Source organism: Antechinus flavipes, chromosome 1 (assembly GCF_016432865.1).
Source record: "Antechinus flavipes isolate AdamAnt ecotype Samford, QLD, Australia chromosome 1, AdamAnt_v2, whole genome shotgun sequence".
In the NCBI taxonomy this organism is placed as follows: Eukaryota; Metazoa; Chordata; class Mammalia; order Dasyuromorphia; family Dasyuridae; genus Antechinus; species Antechinus flavipes.
The window spans coordinates 247,993,129-248,011,066 of NC_067398.1; the positions used below are offsets into that span (position 1 = coordinate 247,993,129).

Sequence of the window (17,938 nt, forward strand, 5' to 3'; positions counted from 1 at the left end):
TTAAAGTACATCAATGTTTGGTGTTTAGAATAAAGGACATCATTTGAAAATGAATTAGAAGTAAGTGAAGTTTCTTCCACTGTCACCAAAAGGAAAGTTAAATAATTCTCTCTAATTAATACCAATAGAAAAACTTTTATGGCTTTGTTTAAAAAAATTTGGGGAAAAATCCTAATCAAAAAACTATACAAGCAAAAACAATCATTTTGCCTATCTTCAGGGTGAGTTGCTACCGAACTTCCTGATGGCAGGAGGCAGAGATCATAACTATGGGAACAAGAAAACTAATTTCTGTCTGAGAAGAAGCCAGCAGCATCTAGTTAGGGATTTAGGGTTGATGTTTTATGTTCTTTGTCTAGGTCACAGGACATAAAAAGTTGGAAAAGTAAAAGAATTGGACAGTTGGTAGTTGAAATAATTAAGGATGTAAGGAGCAATAGAGTAGTCAGTCAATAATAATGTTTTGATTGTCAGATATGTTGTATGGTAGACACGGTCTTAAGTGATGGAGATATATAGAAAGGCAAAAGACAATATACACACACACACACACACACACACACACACACACAGGAAAAATTGGAGATAATCAATAGAGGGAAGGGATTAGAATTAACAGGGATCAGGGAAGATGTTCTGCAGAAAGTAGCATTTTAGCTGGGAAGCCTGGAGATGGAGAAGAGGAGGGAGAGCATTCTAGGCTTCAGGCAGAGGTAGGGGGTGGGACTAGTCAGTGATAATTCCCAGAGGACTATTGCACAAGGAACAACTACAAGATCGGTGTCGCTAGATAAAAAAAATATGTGAGGGTGAGAGGAAGGGGGTGTGTGGAGATAATCCAGCAGCCTTTTCCCTCCTTCACTATTCTTTTCCTCACGTGCATTTAGGGTGAGGAAATTGTGAAATCAAAGAAATTGCCATGAAATAACAGAATTTTAGAACCACAAAGTGACCTAAGTGAGCAACTAGTTTAAATTTTTTCATTCTTCCTCCATTGTACTGCTGAAGAAACTGAATCCAAGAGAAGGGGAAGTAAGTCCAAGGTCATATGAGTCTTAAGTGAGACAGCTTAAACTCAGTTTTTCTGACTCCATGTATAGCCTTTCACTTCTTCCTCCCATGACTTTTCTTTTATAGGTGTAATTTGAAAAGAATCATCTTTCAAAAATCATATACATTTCTAAGTGTCTTGGGTGCCCATTTGATTAATGGCATGAAGGAAGACACTAAATAAATTAAGGAATGGGATTTTCCTAGTTCTGTGTTATGATTCTATGTGATTGCTTAATAAATATTGTGGGATGATGCTAAGAGGGTCCCAGGGAAAGAAAGACTTCCTACTGATTTGCTAACCAAATGCCCTTAGGCTAGAACATGACCCCTAGAAAAGCTGGTGCATGCTTTGTGTTTTGTTGTTGTAGATGCAAGTAAAAGGCAGCTGTATTTTGATGAGCCCTAACAACTTCGGAGGTTGCTAGGATGAAGGAGTATGTCTAGATCAGGATTTTACATCTGGCAAATTGGGGACTAGAACTGGCTGGCTCCCCAGCAAATTTTGTCTGGTGATTGCTTCTCTGAATTGAGGAGAATTGGGACTGCTGCAGTTGAGGGAATGTTCTCACAGTGAAAGGATCAGAATAAGATGTGTTAGAAAGTAATTAAAACACCATCTCTTCTGTGAAACAGATAATGTGTGTGTAGCTCCTTTGGACAAAATTGGTAAGTAAGAATCACCACTATTTACTTTCTACTTCCTTTCCCCTGCTTCTTGGGCTACTTTCCCCCTCACTCCTTTCAGGTTCTTGATACTCTCTAGTGCTATTGGTTTCTTGTACTCAAAGAAAGGCCTCAATATCAAGTATTTAGTTCTGAATGATATTGGTAATTGTGTTCCATCTATATAATAGGGATTTACATCTGTACAGATGTTAGAGTGACATTCTTAAAGCAAAGGTCTGTTACTCCCCTGCTCAAGAAACTTCCATAACTCCCTATTATCCTAGAGGATCAGGTAGCAACTCTTCTGTTTAGTATTTAAAGCCCTCCATTCCATCTCCCTTCTCCATGCCTATCCTGTGCCTTTAATGTCTTCTCTTTTCACCTTTAGCTCTTAGAATCCCTCATTTCCTTCACAACTCAGTTCAAATACCATCACTTCTTACATTGGTCTTCTTTCTGACCCTGCCCCCTATTCATCCTCCTTAAATTACTTCGCATTTATTTTGTATATATTTATTTGTTATGTGGTGTAAACCACTATAGAATGTAAATAAGCTTCTTGAGGGCAGGGATGGTTTCATTATTGCCCTTGCATGTCCAGAATCTAACACAATGCTGGCACATAGTGGGCACTCAAAAATGTTTGATTGGTTGATCTTAAACTTCATTTTTTTGTCAGAGAATGCAAAGATTTCTCTGTGTATGTGTTTTTAAATTTTTTTTTATTATAGCTTTTTATTTACAAGTATATGCATGGGTAATTTTTCAGCACTGACTCTTGTAAAACCTTTTGTTCCAACTTTTCCTCTCTTTCCCCTGCCCCCTCTCCTGATGGCAGGCAGTCCCATACATGTTAAAATATATATTAAACACTATATATATATATATATATATCCATACAATTATTTTGCTGCACAAGAAAAGTCAGACTTAGAAATAAGGTAAAAATAACCTGAGAAAGAAATAAAAAAATGGGAGTGGACAAAAACAGAGGGATTGGGAATGCCATGTAGTGATTCACACTCATTTTCCAGAGTTCTTTCACTGGGTGTAGCTGGTTCAGTTCATTACTGCTCCATTGGAACTGATTTGGTTCATCTTATTGTTGAAGAGGGCCATGTCCATCAGAATTGATCATCATATAATATTGTTGTTGAAGTATATAATGATCTCCTGGTTCTGTTCATTTCACTTAACATTATGTGTGTGTTTTAAAAGGAATCCAAAAATCCTTGGAGCAGGTAGTCAGGTAGACAGTGTTGGGGAGCAAGGCACTAATCCTTGGATATCATAGAGGTGCTAAATGTGTTTCATATCTCTGCTTTGCATCTTTAAAGATGGGACAGACCTGTGATATTATGAGAGATCTTTTCTATAATATTGTTGTCTTAGAAAGTCAGATGTCAGATAAGATAATATGTATCAAAGATAGGACTTGAAACTAGATTTTTCTTTTATTATTATTATTTCTTTCTTTATTAAAGCTTTTTATTTTTCAAAACATATGCATGGATAATTCTTAAACATTAGCCCTTGCAAAACTTTGTGTTCCAACTTTCTCCTCTTTCCCCCACACCCTCCCCTAGATGGCAAATAGTATGTTAAACATGGTAGAAATATATTTTAAATCCAATATATACATACATATTTATATAATTATCATGCTGCACAAGAAAAATCGAAACAGTAAAAAAAAAGAGAGAGAGAAGCAAAATAAAATGCAAGTAAACAACAACAAAAAGAGTGAAAATTCTATGTTGTAAACTACACTCAATTCCCACAGTCCTCTCCCTGGGTAGATGGCTCTCTTCATCACTAAACAACTAGAACTGGAAACCAGATTTTTCTTACGTCTTGGCCAGCTTTGGGCCCTCTAGAAAAATCAATTAAAGTAAGAACCCCCAACACTACATTGGCTAGAATATAATTCTCTGGATGTCAAATAGAGGTTGAGAGCTCTAACCAAAGGGGAAAATCCACTTAAAGAAAGACGTCTTTGAAATGATCATATTAGAAGAGCTTGCTAAGTAAAGTAATACCTTGAAAAAAATATTGAGAGAGGCAGTTAAATGGCATAGTGGATAGAGCACTGCACTGGAGTTGGAAAGACCTGAGTTCAAATCTGACCTGAGACACTTAACACTTTTTAGTTGTATGATTCTAGGCAAGTCATTTAACTCTAATTGCCTCTCTCTCTCTCTCTCTCTCTCTCTCTCTCTCTTTAGATGTGTGTGTGTATATATATATATATATATATATATATATATATATATATACACACACACACACACATACACAAATACACACACGTGTGTGTAGAGAAGGTAATGTGGAACAATGAAATAAACACTGGATTGGAAAACAAATTAAGGTTGTAATCACAGTTTGGGGATATGTGGGATCATAGGTAAATCAATCAACTCTTCTGTACCTCAATTTCCTCTTCTAAAAAATGAAGGAGGTAGATTAAAAACTCTTCAAGATATCTCCTATTTCTAGAATTCAAAAAGAAGGGATATAAAAGTTTATACTACAGGTGCTATAGATATGTAGGCCATAAGATGTAGGGATAAAGGTTCTATTTTGTACTGAGAGGCCAGCATAAAGTAAATTATACAGTACCAATTGCTAGCATCTCTTCTAGAATGAGCTAGAGAAAGGACCCTGATTTGGTATTTCTTTTAAATCAGCTTTTTTCTAGCAGATAAGGTATTATAGAAAATTCAAATATGATCTTTTAGGAAGATGTCTCCTATTTCCATACTAATTCTGATTTTTTTGAATGTGGCAAATTTGCAACAATCACTCACCTCCAGGTTTAGTCTCTAAAAAGAGCTAGGCAGATTCTCATAGTACTCCTATCCTAAATATCTTTAGAAGAGATTGATGTAGAAAATCAGTATTTCATATAAACCTCTGGTGTTCTCCTCTTCTTGGAAGAGCAGAGAAAGTGGAGATTTTCCTCATGATCTCAATCTTAATAGCCTTTTGGATGAGGGGTCTATGTATTTTTATCTATAGTATGAAAGTATCGGACATCTTGTGACTGCCTGTTTGGATGTTTGTGTGACCTTGAGCAAGACATTCATTTGTGAAACTATGGCATTGGATTGAATGGATCCCAAGATCCTTTCCACCTCTACACCTATGATCCTATAGATCTTTAATAATAATCACAATAGATATTTATTTATTACTTAACATGTGTGAGATTCCCCAAGGGGAATGCAGAGAAATAAGACTCCATTCTTCCTTTTAAGGAGCTAATTACTAGTTGGGGAGCTGAGATTTATAAATAATTGGAATGACAAGACATTATTGTGGAGAATGAATCTACCTACTTCATCTCTCATCAGTAACTGCTGATTAACTACCATCAATAGGCTAATAAGCACAGGGACCCTAGTAGTGGTACAACCAGACCACTGGTCCTGCTTCCAAATGAGCCCCCACAGAAATCATCCAGGGAGGCAACTCTTGTAGAGAATGGGCCATTTTAACCAACTTCCACTGCACAGCCAAATTGGCTTAGATGAAGCACTGGACACCCTTAGGGAAAGATAGGAGGCAGCATGTACCAGGCAAGTCAAACCACCACAATCATCCATTTGACCACCATCTTTCATCAGACTCCAATGGAAACAGCCCATGACCATCAGTCCCAGAGCCTTGAGAATAGCAATGCTTCCTCAATGCCCCCAGCCATCTCATGGAAGCAAACCTTATGGAAAGTCAGCTAGAGATGCTAGAGTCACAGCCTCTGAAGACCCAGATTTCTTGCCACCCAAATTCTTGACACTGTCAGAAGATTCAGCATCAGAAACTGATTTGATTTTGCCAGTGGAAATATTATTAAATGACATTCAAGAAAAAGTCTTACCATCTACTTTGCTACTGTTCCCTAAAGACTATGGGACCTTTCCATCTCACTTGTATGTGAAACCATCCATATTTTCTCCCATTTGCCGATTTGTTCTCTGTGAGCAGAAACTGTTTTACTTTTCTGATTGTATATGCAATGTTCTGTATATTCTAAATGCTTAATAAATGTTTTATTCTTCCATTCATAAGTATATAAATGACAATCAAGATATCACATATAAAATACCAGGAGAATATTTAAGCCAAACTAGTGCTGTAAAAAAAAAGGACAGTATAATGTGTATCTAAACTTCTCTTACTTTTCCTGTTCCTAGCACAGGGTCCTGCAAGCAATGTTACTTGTTTCTTGAATTGAATATTTCATAGTATATCAGACCTCTCAAAAGGCAGAGGAGTTTAGGAGTGTATTGCATTTCAGTAAAGTTGAATGAAACAAGAATGAAGGGAATACAAATCATGTATAGTCACTAAATCCTATTGGCTCTAGTTCCATAATACTGCTGGAGTCTATTCTTTTCTATTTCTACCAGATCACCTAAGTAGGGCAATCCAGAAAAGGGTGGGCCTGGAGTTAGGAATGATTTCAAATTTAACCTTAGAAACTTACTAGTTGTGTGGCTCTGGATTAGCCATTTAACTTTTGTTTGCTTCAGTTTCCTCATTATGAAAAAGGATAATAATAGCTCTACTTAGAATTGTTGTGAGGACCAAATAAAATAATATTTGTAAAGCAGTTGGCACATAGTAGGTACTATATAAATGTGTTAACTATTATTATTATTAGTTTAAGCCTTTATTACATCTCTCAAGTACTAATACTAGTCTATATTAGCAGGTTTCTCTGTTACCTCTTCAGCATTCACATAGCTTCCAAAAGTAGTTTTCCAAATACAAAAATGGGATTATGTTACTATTTTCATTCCAGGGAAACCTTCAATGATTCCTGATTACATTTTTTAGAAACTAAGATCTGATTTCATAAGTGTAGGGAGCTCCATTATCTATTGCTGGTAAGCAATTGCCCTCCAGTTTGTTATCTTGGAGAATGGCGTGGGTTAATTATCTTGCCCAAAGTCACACAACCTGCATTCTTAAGATGTGGGACTTGAATCTAAGCCTTGCTGATCTCTGACCATTATATTTTACCATCTCCCTTTTGTCTATAGGATAAAAGCATATTTTAAAGTCCTTACTCATATCTACCTACATTCTGACTCTACTCTCCTTTTCTAAGACTCCTTTTTTAATGAGAAAAATGTTTTATTTCTCTTTTTTTTGATTAAAGAAGTTTATTTTCAAAACATATACATAGATAATTTTCAATATTCACCTTTGCAAAACCTTGTGTTCCAATTTTTTTTCCTTCCTTTCCCCTCATCTCCCTCTTAGATGACAGGTAATCCAATATGTTAAATATGTGCAATTCTTCTATACATATTTCCACAATTATCCTGGTGCATAATAAATTTCAGATTAAAAAGGGAAAAGTGAGAGAGAAAACAAAATACAAACAAACAACAATTTTAAAAAAGTGAAAATATAATGTTGTGATCCACACTTAGTCCCCACAGTTCTCTCTCAGGGTACAGATGACTCTCTCCATCACAAGACTATTAGAACTGGCCTGAATCACCTCATTGTTGAAAAGAGCCCCATCCATCAAAATTGATCATCATATAATCTTGTTGGTTCTGCTCATCCCACTCAGCATCAATTCATTTAAGCCTCTCCAGACCTCTCTGAAATCATCTTGCTGGTTGTTTCTTACAGAACAATGATATTCCATAACATTCATATACCACAACTTAATTCAGCCATTCTCCAACTGATGGGTATTTATTCAGTTTCCAGTTTCTGGCCACTACAAAGAGACTTGCCACAAACATTTTGGCACATACAGGTCCCTTTCCCTTCTTTAAGTTCTCTTTGGGATATAAGCCCAGTAGTAACACTGCTGGATCAAAGGGTATGCACAGTTTGATCTCTCTTTGAGCACATCCAAATCACTCTCCAGAATGGTTGGATCCATTCACAATTCCACCAACAATGTATCAGTGTCCCAGTTTTCCCACATCCCCTCCAACATTCATCATCTTTTCCTGACTTCTTAGCCAATCTGACAGGTGTGTAGTGTTATCTCAGAGTTATAAGACTCCCTTTTCATTAGTCTTCCTCACAGATATCAGTCAAGCTGGATTTCAAATTGCTCCTCAACCTCGTTCTTCCACCTCTTGTCTCCCCACATTCATGCAGGCCATCATCATCACCAGTACTTGCAATGTCTTTCTTATCTCTTCCTGTCAAAATCTTTCTCTTCTTTCAAGACCCAGCTCAGGTGCTCTTTCCTATAAGAATCCTTTCTTGATGCTCTCAAATAAAAGTGATTTTTCTTTACTCAAATTTTTTTTCCAAGAAAATTGTCTGGTTTTTCCTAATTACCTTTTATCATTTCTATTTTCCTACCTTTTATCATTTCTATTTTATATGCAAGTCATATACTAAGGTGGAAAATCACACTCCTACAACTGGCATACCCTCAAAGGTTATCTGGCCCAGCTCTCTTGTTTTAGAGATGAGAAATATAAGGCTCCAGGATGTGAGGTGACTTGCAAGATCACATAGGTAGCAAATAACAAAGATAAGATTTGAGCACAGATCTTCCAGAAATCAAAGCTGATGCTCTTTGCACTATACCACAGGTTATAAGAATGACTTCTCATTTTGCTTTTGTTTTCTCAATGCCTGATATGACTAGACATTTAAAAAATATGTAATATTGACTTGAGTAACCTCAACATAATGTTTTCTAGTCTTATCTGTTGTGAATTCTTTGATTGGGTGTGGGGGAAAGAAATGATACCTTGTTATAGGAAATGCAGCATATTGTCTATATGGAAATCTAAATGTATTTCAAAATGTTGCATTACCTTAGTTATCTCCTCCATCTAGCCTGATAGGAAGAATGCATTTGCTAATGGGCTATTAACAGTCCTTAAGGATAATGCCATCCAAAATTGTTTTGTGCAAATTCTATCAGCTGAAAAAACAAGGCATTGGAGAGCAGTTTGATCAAAAAGTTATCAAACTGTGCATACCTTTGACCCAGCAGTGTTTCTACTGGGCTTATATCCCAGAGATCTTAAAGGAGGAAAAGGGACTCATATGTGCAAGAATGTTTGTGGCAGCCCTGTTTGTAGTGGCAAGGAACTGGAAACTGAGTGGATACCCATCATATAGAGAATGGCTGAATAAATTATGATCTATGAATGCTATGGAATACTCTTGTTGTGTAAGAAACAACCAGCAGGATGATTTCAGAGAGGCCTAGAGAGACCTACATGAACTGATGCTAAGTGGAATGAACAGTACCAGGAGATCATTATACATGGCAACAAGAAGACTGTATGATGATCAATTCTGATGGACATGGCTCTCTTCAGCAATGACAGAATTCAAACCAGTTCTACTTGTTCAGTGATGAAGAGAGTCATCTACACCCAGAGAGAGAACTGTTGGAAGAGAGTGTGGAACACAATATAGCATTTTCACTCTCTCTGTTATTTGCTTGCATTTTGTTTTCTTTCTCAGTTTTTCTTTTCCTCCCTTCTTGATCTGATTTTTCTTGTGCAGTAAGATAACTGTAAAAATATGCATACATATATTGGATTTAACATGTATTTCAACATATTTAACATGTATTGGACTACTGCCAGGTAGGGGAGGAAGTAGGGGGGAAAGGGGAAAATTTGGAACAAAAGGTTTTGCAAGGGTCAGTGTTGGAAAAATTACCCATGCATATGCTTTGTAAATTTAAAAAATAATATTTTTATACATATATGTACAACTTTTACAACTTATGGTGTAGAGATTACAGTTTTATTCTGCCTATTTTACAGATGAGAACATTGAAACTCACTGAAGTTAAATGATTTGACTATGGTCACACCATTTGTAAGTAGCAAAGATGGAGTGTGAAGGCTCTTAAAATCATAGATTTAGAGCTAATATAAACTCTTATTGATCTAACCACTTCAGTTTTCAGATAGAGAAGCTGAGGTATATAATCACATAGCTAATTAGTGTCGAAGCAGAAGGCAAACACTCCAAGAGCAGCATGTCTTTCATTATTCATACTAGGTACCATAAGCTTTCTTTTATGCATACATATATTTTGGAAAAACATTTCCATTCCTAATTCTTTTTGGAAGATTTATGAAGCTACTTGGGGAAACTTCTATGTAACATTCTTTTTTTTTTTTTTTTTTAACCAACAGTTTGTTTAGGTTAAAACTATGGGGTTAAAAAGCTTTGTGTGGACAAAGACTTCTGATTAGGATGATTTTTATCTTTTTTGTTTTTTATATCTTCAGAGTGTTGACTATGATTACATATGTACAGTAGATACCTAGTTACTGTGGATTGAATTCATCTATAGGCACTTTGCAGGTCTATCATTCATTTAATTTTTTTTTTAGAGAAAAATTCAATTTTATATTAAACATGTTTAGGGGATAGTTTAGAGTTTAGAGTTAGGAACTCTTGCATTGGAGGTAGGGAAACGGTCAAACTTTCTGGCAAAGGCCATAAGAAAGATATTTTTGTGGCTGAGAAATCTATGGTTTCCTAAGTTTGGCTGAAATTAAATGCTTTTCCCCTTTCAAATAGAAAAATTTGGTGCATGATATACAGATTGAGTAGCCCTTGAGCCCCTAAAAGGATATTGAAGGATTATCAATTGTCAGTGATCTTTTATTTTGCAAAAAGTCAGACCTTTTATTTCTGATCAAATACATAAAGGTTTATCAAGGATGTGTTATTTGTCCAACACTATGTTAGCCATACCAGAAAGATAAAAGAAATATAAATAACACATTGCCTTGCACATTTCTTTTTGGTTGGTACCTATGATTTCATTCATGTAGGGAGCTCCCAATGCAAAAGCTCTCTCTGTTAATGAAATTCAACAATTAAAAAAATTTCTTTAACTGTATTTTAAAATAAGAATTGTAAAAAAAATGTTTCTTCATATCTGACTTCCCCTGTCTACTTGAAAAAAAAAGTAAAGAAAGGAAGTTTGATTTGAGGAGCAGTGGAAAAGGAGGCTTGGCTAGATCGGGTGAAGCCTGATTATTAAAAGCCTCAAATACCCAACTGAAAAGTTTCCATTTTATCTATTAAGCAATACAATTCATTATAAGTTCTTCTTTTTTTCCCCATCTTTTTTTTTTAATTGATGCTTTTCAGTTTTATATTATTCTCATTTCTGTGAGGCTTCCTCTCTTACTCAATGAAATCTCCCTTGTGAAATAGACAAATCATCAAACAAAACATCTATTATAATGATAGTATCTGTCCTAATAATCCCCTACCTTTTTGCTATACCGAACTTTTTTTGATGAAATGTTCTAACTCATCCCTTTACAACATGATTTGAACTGGACAAAAATTAGAAGCCATTGTAATAGACCAGACATGAGTTCATAAGAGCGTGGATAGGGTGGTAATGCTGGTGACGAACAGATTTTGAGAGAGATTTCAAAGGAAAAATCAACAAAGTAGAAAGAATCAATGCTGTTCCAAACTTATAATTTGGTTTTCTGCAAAAAAAGTTATAGGTTGAAATGTGGGGTTTTCTATACTCCCCAGGATGAGGAATGGTGGAGACTATAGAGTCTCTGATACTTTTTCTGTGTAATATTTGAAGAAATAGTCTATTCAGTCAAACAGCTATTTAGTTCAATGATAGAGAAAAATTAGAGTGATGCTTGATTAAATTGAAGGTAGTTGACTGAGTCTTGAGAATGGTCAATCTTTATCCTAGATTGATACGGCCTTAGACTACATCTTGGGGCTAATTTTTTAAAAAATAGCAAACAATTTTTAAAATGTTTGAAAGTCATTTGTATAGAGATGATCATTAAATCCTAGGAGAAAATGAGGTTACCAAATGAGATAATATAGAGCAGGATTTCTTAACTTGAGTTCTATGAATTTAATTATAACAATATCATGATACCTGTGTTTGAACATAATTGGATACCTTTGCTTTATAAGCCTGTATGTTTTATTCTATGTATTTAAAAGCATTATTCTAAGAAGGGTTTTATAGGCTTCACTACATTAATAGGGAAGTCCATGATATAAAAAGGTTAAGAAATTGTGATATAGAGAGACAAGAGGTACCAGAACAGAGCATTAGAGTAGACCCACAGTTAGGAGGCCTGATGTGATTGATGAAACAGCAAAGAACACTGAGAAGGAGCATCAGATATGTAAAAGGACAACAAGGAGAGAACAGTGAAGGACTAGCTCCTCTGGGGTGAGGTCTTGTCAAGCCCTTTTCAGGGATGCTCATCTATCTTTGAGGCCCATCTGCCCCCAACTCTCATCTATGGCTCCAAAAAACCTTATCATGATAGCAGTCTCACCCCAGTAAAACTGTCTCAGCAGATGGGCTAAACAAGGTTGACAGCAACTGACAAACCTCAAACCTATTGGTGAGTTAGGGGGATATCTACTCCATGCATGTGAAGACTTTCCCTGATAGAATGGGTAGAAAGAAAAATTTGTTTCACTGTCCATAAAGGCAGCTAAAGAGAGCACCATGGAGTGCTTAGAGCTTGGTTAAGTATCAAAGAAGCCATTGTCATCCACTGCATGCTAGACTATTGCTGGCCATCTTGATTTTCATCATACTACTGGACTTCAGTGATGGGAAGAGAGAATGAGATTGACAACTTTGTGCAACTCTGCTTCACTTAAATCCAGTTCATGGACAAGTCAAGATATCATCCCATGATGATATTGGTCCTCTTCAAAAATGGAGGACAAACAACAATGTCCTAAAGGTCTAGAAAGGAAGGTACATAGAGAAAGAGAGGTTGGACAACATTGTCAAGTTCTGACAAATCAAAAAGGAAGAAGACTAAGAAAAGGCTAATAGATTTGATAATTAAGGGATTATTGCAAACTTAAGAGAAAGTAATTTCAGTAGCAATAAGGTTGGAACCCAAAGGGAGACCCAAAAAAGGGGTGTAATAGGTGACATAAAGTCACACAACTAGTACAAGGCAATCAAAGTCTTTATGACCCAGAATGGACTCATATGTGTAGGTACATTGATTTATTATTCCCTCAACTGGAATCTTTATTTTTATGTAACTTTGGAGAGTGCTTTAATTCAAGGAGTTTAAACTCTCCATGCAGTTCTCCTGCTTTCCACAAAGACTTGGATGTTAGAGTTCATGAGACCACAGAGCCTAATTCCAGGGCAGATTAGGTAGTCTGTAATTGAATAAGCAGTGAGTGACAAGTGGATTTATCCTGAATATGAGATAGGAGGAAGACTAGCACAACAGCAAGAAGTTATGTAAGGAGGGAATACATGTATTAACTTTTATACCTGAGAGAAATTTAATCTATTTTACTTGCTAACCTATCTTTATGAAACTTTATGAAAATTCTTTTCCTCAACAGACCAAAGGGTCTCAACTGACCCTTATAACAATTCTGTGAAGTAAATACAAATCTCATCCCAAATTTACAACTAGAGAAACTAAGAAAACTTGAAGTTAATTGTTGCAGCTAATATAGCAAATCACAATGGGAATAAGAATACAATTCAAGTCTTCTGATTTATAGTCAGATACTTTTTCTCATTATTTGTAAAAGGGTTAAAATACAGAGATCAATTACTAAACTGTGCATAAACTTAGATTCAGTGACATTACCAGACCTATATCCCCAAAATATCAAAGAAAGATGAAAAAGATCTAAACGTGCAACATAATTTATAGTAGGTTATTTATGTTGTATAGATCTAGAAACTAAAGATGTGCCCATCAATTGGGAAAAGGCTGAACAAAGTATGGTATATGAATATAATAGAATACTATTGTGCTATAAGAAATTACAAATCTAAAAATTTTTCATAAAAACCTGGGAAGGCTTGTATAAGCTGATTCAAATTAAAGTGAGCACAACCAGCTAACAACTTAGACAATAATAACAACAATGTAAAACAAACATCATTGAAAGAACTGTCATCATGTGTACATATATTGTATTTAACTTATACTTTAACATATTTAACATGTATTGGTCACCCTACCATCTGGGGGAAGCTGTGGGGGGAAGGAGGGAAGAAGTTGGAACAAAAGGATTTGCAACTGTCCATGCTGAAAAATTACCTATTTATATATCTAGTAAATAAAAGGCTATAATAAAAAAAAGAAAGAACTGTCATCTGAACAGTTATTCAACCATGATGCCAAAATACTGATGATGAAGAATGCTACCCATCTGACAGAAATTATGAAAGTTTTCTTTTTTGTTTCAGGAGAGGGAAGATGAGAAGAGATAAAATTAAATAGCTGTTAATTGAAAATTTTAATTAAAAAAAGAAAAAAACAGTGATGAGGAACTATTTGTATAGCAAACACAGAAAAATCTTATCTTTTTATAGGGAGGAAATTGTATTGAGTTTTTTGGATACTTTTTCTCCCTTTAAATGTAAAGCTTCAAAGAGATCTTTGAAGTTTGCTTGTGTTTGAAATCTAACTTGAGAGAATATCAAAAAAAAGACAACCAATCCTAGACATAAACATCAGAGAAACGTTATGATGAAAGGCCTAAGAAATGAGTGAATTGGATAGAAGCCAATAGCCATTGCAGGAGTGCTTCCCCAAATTGTAGAATATGATAGCATCACATTCTCAACCTCTGAATTAGGAATGTCTGATTAAGCTGGCACTCATATGAGTATTAAAAACAACTAGACCCAATTTTGCCATGAAATGACCTAAAGAATAAAGGCTCTATTTTAGTCACTACAAGCTCAAATGTAAGGGAAAAGGAGATTATAGAGAATAAAAAAATCAATTTTAAAATTTTGAATCTTGCACCATAATATTAGAATGTAACTGAGAGGTCTAATCCTCTCACCTTTTATAGGAATCTCTTCTATAGTATCCTCTAGAAGTGATCATAGTGCTTAAATCTGGACATTTTCAGTTTAATGGAAAAACTCCCCACATTTCAAGGTAATCATTATTTAAAAAACTTTACTTATTGGAATTTCATATTTATATTGTACTTTACAATGCTTCCCCATAAATTTCCTACTTCTAATATCTGGAAGCATGACTAAATATATTTCCTCCATATCTGCTTAGTTTCAGTTCATCATTCTAGCATGCCAAGATCTTTCTGAATCTTGGTTCTCCCTTCTATTGTATCAGCTAGCTCTTTCTACTATATCCTCTATAAACTAAGTGAATTGTAAACTATCTTGTGTCTTAAGTCAATTTAATGATAAAATATTAAATTAAAAAAATTATGCTCAAAGCTCGTATCATGCCATGAGACCTCCCTCCAAGTTGACTTGGCTAGAATAGCTACTTATGTAAATAGTTCCAACTTTAATCATCCAAAGCAGAATTTTCCAAAGATTTCAAAGATCAGGTTTACAGGTCTATAGTTTCCAGAATTTATCTTTTTGCCCTTTATGAAAATCAGAGTACCATTTGTCCACTTTCAATGTTCTGCCAAATACAGACAAAGTTCTAAATCAGGTCTTCATCCTTATGATAAACAACTATGGAGAAATCAAGTGAAACTAAATATCTGGATTTCTCTTCTGCCCTTATAAAATCAGATGTAATTGGAAATTTTCCAATTTTAATCCTCCATTCCAAGTGAAAGTGAGATAGAAAAAAACTTATTTTGCTTTTGGTTTCTCTTAAGTACATTGACCAGAAGGTTTTTTTCCATGTTCATGCTCCCAGAGGGGTATAAGATAATATTAAATAGTTTCTTACTTACTATTTGGTCTTGATGGATTTAAATGATGCCAGCCAATACATTTGGTGGTGAAGATTCTATCACTGAGAACAGTAGTTGGGAAATAGCTAGAAGGTTGTGCCAAAGATAATTGACTTTTTTCTCAAAAAACTAATACTCTCAGAACTTGAATGGAGAAAATTATTTTTATTGGCCTTTTGATTCTTTGAGTTCATAGGTGTGGAGCCTAAGTTTTAGGTTCTTAACTTTTGATTTTTGTCCTGAAAGCCCCAACCTTATTTCATAATATGTGCAGGAACCTTTGATCAAAATAGGAAAAAAGAAAAAACAGGCTTCTATAAATAATATTCTATGGTAAATAATGATCAAACAATTGACTGACAGGTGCAGAATATATAAGAACTTGTGTTTATTCTTTATTGACTTTAGAAAATAATTTGATTCGCTAGAACAGAATGCTGTGTTAAAGGATATCCTCTAAGTTGTCTCCAATATATGCATTAAATATATGTTTCCTTGATAAGTATAGCAATTAAGACAATTTTGTTTGACATTACTCTGGTTGTTAATTTGCCACTGTCATGGAAAATATCTAGGGCAGATTTCAATTAGAAAAGAGATTCCTCATAATTGGTGAGGTCCTCTATATATTCCCATGTGGTCAATATTTTGTATATAGTATTATCAAATTTTGGAACATTTCAGAACCTGCTTAAGAATAAGATCCATAATCATCCAAAAGAGTTCAGTCTATATTTCCACACAAGAAAAAAATCAAGTAGGTAAATAAAGTCTAGACAACATGGTATCTGGGCTGGAGATATGTGCTAAACAAACTACATATGGACAATAAACTGCACCTTCATATGTGGATCTGATGATATCTATTGTCCAAGGACTTTCCTCAAGGAGTAGAGAGCTTCACCACCAAATCAGATGCATGGTGGCAAATCTTACACCCACAGTAACTCTCCAAGACTTGCTAAATCACAAAGGAATTGTGTGATTTGTGCCAATGGAGTTTTCCCATAGGATCATAGCTTTAGAGCTTGAAAGAATCTTGAATTAATCTGATTCTATCCTCTCATTGTTAATTTTTTTTTCTTTTATTATAAACTAAATCATTAATACAAGTATTTAAGAATATAAGAAAGGACAAAAAGAGGATTTTTACAAGTCAACATAAATTTCTGTTAAGGACAGTTCATTATAAAAGATACATTTGTAAGATTTAAAAGTATAAACAAAATTACTCTATTATTTTTGTGTTTTCTTCTGAACATATTTTGGTTTTATTGTATGAATTTTTATTGTTTTGTTGATGGCCTTTTCTTTCTTTAAAAAATTTTTTATTATCTCTATCACCATTCATTAACTCTTCTTGCTTACCTCACTTCAAAAGAAGGCCTCAGTTTCTAGTAATAGATAAGTTCAGGAAAAAACCTCAACAAATTAACACATTGGTCATGTCTGAAAATGCATATCTCATTGTATTTTCTTCATCACTTTTCTCTACTTTATCATGTTTCCACCAAGCAATAAGAGGAATGTTTCCTCATTCATCTTATGAATTCATGATTGTTTATTACTTTGATCAAAGTGCTGAAGTATTTGAGAATTGTTTCCCCTTACATTATTGTAGAAACAATGTAAATTGTTTTCATGGTTTTCTTCAATTTATTCTTCATCAGTTCAAGCTTTCCAAAGCTTCTCTAAGTCTAGTACATTCATCATTACTTATGGCACTATACTGTTTCATTATGTATTATAATGTATTCAGTCATTCTTCAATTTAAAAGCACTCAATTTTTTTTCTTTGTTACAAAAAAGCATTGCTTTACATATTTTTGGGTGCACGAATCCTTTCTTCCCTTCTTAATGATAATGCTTGATTGTCAACTCCCTCATTGTACATATGAGAGAAATAAATCTTAGATTAGATTATTTGTCCAAGATTACAAATAACAAGTAACAGAGTAACAAGTAGAGTAACTAGAACTGAAATCCAAGTCCTTTGATTCCAAATTTATCATTCTTGCCACTATATCAATTCCCTGAAAAAGCACTGAGGTATTATTGTTGTTTTCATAATAAAATATTTGACACTCTTAGGCAAAGTGTGAAGGATATATTATGGAATTTGTATCTGTAAAGAAGCAAAAGACATTAGAAGACAAATTAGCATCCCTAATTCATTTATAATAACCATAACAACAGATTAAAAATACAATTGATAGTACAAATATAGTTTATTTCTACTAAGGGCATAAAGCTGCAAGTCAACTTTGTTCTATCTAGAAGTTCCCAAAAGGGTACACCCACACCCATTTCCCCCTCTTGTATTATTTCCTAAGTAGTGACATTGTATTTGTAGGTGTGTGTGTGTGTGTGTGTGTGTGTGTTTGTATGTTTGTATGTTTTAAATCTTCACTTTTCCCTTTGCTTTGAGACTCTCAGGAGCTGTCCTTTCAGCACCAACCACCTTATCCTTTTAAGAAGGAAAGCAAAAAACAGATCTAGCAAAGGCCGTCAGAGA

At 34.7% G+C, this 17,938-nt stretch overlaps 1 protein-coding gene across 1 annotated transcript in view; it reads left to right on the forward strand.

Annotated features, from left to right (window-relative positions):
- MMD2 (monocyte to macrophage differentiation associated 2) overlaps positions 1-17,938 on the forward strand; it is a 110,904-nt gene that overhangs the window by 966 nt on the left and 92,000 nt on the right. The window lies entirely within an intron of this gene.